The following is a 3150-nucleotide window of genomic DNA, read 5'->3' on the forward strand; positions in this document are numbered from 1 at the left end:
GTCCTTTAATCACTTCTACTTATTTTGCTTCTGTATGGTGGAGCAGTAGTTTCAAACTAGGGTTCTGAAGAAACCATAGAGTGTAGTGATGGACATGAATGTTAACTCGTTATGAAAGTGAGGCTGGAGCGAATGAAGGCTAACCTCACATACATGTATTCCTCCTATACATCGTACATTTTGATCTTATAATAAGGAACACCCGTAACAAACTCTTGTCTTAATAGCCAGGCGGTTGTGCCCTGTCCAACTACTCTGTACTTGCCCTGATATAACAGTATTTGAGTATATTAACTTGAGCCCTGTGTGTCTTAGAGATGTGAAGCATATTACACTCATACATGCCAACTGTTCAGATTAAAGAGGAACATTCCTCTTTTTGGGAGAAGATAATTATCATTTTAATGCAGGTGTTCCTCTTCCTGTACAAATTTGTCTGTAGTATTGAATAGGAGAGTTAGGATTGTTCCTCTTTTTTTTGAAAATAGCATAATTTGTACAGATTTCTGATTTTCAAATGTTGGCATGTATGTACACTTATACTCGTGATTAAAAAACGACCTTATAACGAGCCTTCATGCCCTTGGTACCAATGAGTTTGGTATAACGAGGTTTCACTGCATTTGTAAAATAATAGAGGGTACAGGACAATGAATATCTTGAGGGTCATTTGCACTTAAAACTGCAAGAACGCATGAAGGATATGCATGATAAAGGTTTCTCCTTGAATCCACGCTCTCGATTCTTTAATCTGCCAATCACAGTATATAGGCAGTAAACTGTCGTGCAACTGGAGAAGACTTGAAATTAGCTGAGGAAAGCAGTGAAAGTACATGCGAAACGAAGAGAGGGAGGGAGAGAGAAAGAGAGAGATAAATGGAGACATGAATAAAAAAAGGTGGTGACACAAGAAACACGGGGAGTCAAAGAGAGCGTGAGAAAACAGGGGAAAGGAGGCAGACCAAGAGATAGAGAGCGAGAGAGAGAGAGAGAGAGAGGGAGGGGGGGGGGGGGGGGTTGAGGGGCTGTATGGGTTTTGTTCAAACTCGTCTTTGTAACAGCACTACTTTCAATCATTCTCTACGGTGTGAAATTATGTATAACAGATAATTGGTACTGAGGAGAGGCTGATATAAATGGATAGTGAAGAAAGAAAAGGCGGTGTTTTAATAATATCACTGCTAATTTCACAGTATATTCTTCTTCTTTTTTTTGGGGGGGGGGGGGGCGGAGGGGACACTGAACAAAAATAACAAACACTTTTGCTTTTACTTTTAACAAAAAATATTCATGAAATAGCATTAACCATCATGAATATCTGTCCTTTATAATATTTTCCAACATAAGTCACAGAAGATTTATGATATATTGCTTGTAAACTTCTTCAAAATGCTGTGTTAAATCAACTATCCGGACCCCAACGTCCGGGTTTGCAGGAAAAGACAATTTTTCATTCGATGGTATATGCATATATTACAGTAATCTATAAACGTATTTTGTGGATAGAAAGAGTAAAGGAAACAAAACGGCTGAAAGCCATACGCATTATCTGAAATTATTCTGGCCAGATATTTAATATATAGATTACTGTCAACGAAGTAATTAGACACTTCAAATTTAACCTTGAAATCAATCCGGTTTTACTCATTGTAATTTTTCATAGTCGCAACTACTCTTGAAAACAAACGAGCTTTAAATTGAATCAAAACAATGAAAATAGAAAATGAAAGTAAACTTCTCATTTATCGTAGACCAATTTGCTTCGTGATAACTCTTTAGGTTTTTACTCGAAACTCTTCCTCCTTCAGTAAAACCTTCAACAAAAGCCCTTGTGCCGTTTGAAACTTAAAAAAGGAATTAATTTGATATAAGTGATATGTGAAGAATGGTCCTATCCTATGACTATGGTCTATGGGGCTGACCCAGCAGATGACGTGACATGGGGTATAGGTTGCGTTGTGTCCCCCCCCTCTTTCTCCGATTTCCCCTCTCTCCTCTCCCTCCCCCATTTTCTTTTATTCACCGAAAGGAAGCAATGTGAAAATATTTGTACACATATTTCGAGATCATGAAATTAAGAGACCTGTGTGGTTTTGAAAAACGACTTGAAATAAAGTGAAAGTATTCAATAGAATTGATCGTGGTGTCATTTTAGACAAAAAAATTAAGCTGGAACATACATATATATTAACGAAATAAGAAGGAAAGTTATGCTTAAATTATATATAAATATATATATATATATATATATATATATATATGATAAGGCGAATTCGACCATCGCCAAACAGAATTGTTTTATGAATCCATGATGCAATGTTATTTTTATTAATGTGAAGTATATGAAAATACAGGGGTTACGAGTTTATGAAAACTTGAAAAAAAAAGAAAAAATAAAGCGCGATTTTTAATTTTTTAATTTTTTTTATTTTTTATAGGACCCTATATTTCCACATGATCACTTGATCCTTATTTTTGTTCTAAATAACATTTTAGTAAGATTTCATAAGTAAAATCTGTTATGATAATGCACCAAAACCTATTATACATTTGTTTGAAAAGCATAGCCCCCTGTATAATACCAGACACTCGTTTCATAATTTCTCAGTACCTCAGGGCCAAAGAAAGAAAAGGTGGAAGGGAGGAGAGGGCAGTGTGTGTGTGTGTTGTGTGTGCGTATGTGTGAGGGAGAGAGAGAGAGAGAGAGAGAGAGAGAGAGCGAGAGAGAGAGAGAGAGAGAGAGAAAAGGGGGCTGTATACGAAATAATTTGTATAAAAGATTATTTATACGGCGGAGAGGCTGATATAAATGGAGAATGAAGGGGCAAAAGGCGGTGGTACATGGGGGGGGGGGGGGCGGAGGGATTGAAGAGAACGCCGAGAAGACCAACAATACCACTGCTAATTTCATAGTACAGGAAAATGCTGTCTTTCGTTCAATGGTATGCATATTACTGCAGTCATCTATAAATGTATTTTGCTGGTAGAAAGAGTAGAGGAAGAAGGACGTTTGGAAGGCACATGCAGTATCTGAAACTAGTCGGTCATGATCATAAATAGATTACCCTCTTTAAATCTCGACAATAAACCGGTTTAATTCATCCTCATTTGTCAAACTCGCAACCCCTTTTGAAAACAAACGAGCTTTAA

The sequence above is a fragment of the Strongylocentrotus purpuratus genome, unplaced genomic scaffold (genome assembly GCF_000002235.5).
Source record: "Strongylocentrotus purpuratus isolate Spur 01 unplaced genomic scaffold, Spur_5.0 spur5_scaffold_11, whole genome shotgun sequence".
Taxonomy (NCBI): Eukaryota; Metazoa; Echinodermata; class Echinoidea; order Camarodonta; family Strongylocentrotidae; genus Strongylocentrotus; species Strongylocentrotus purpuratus.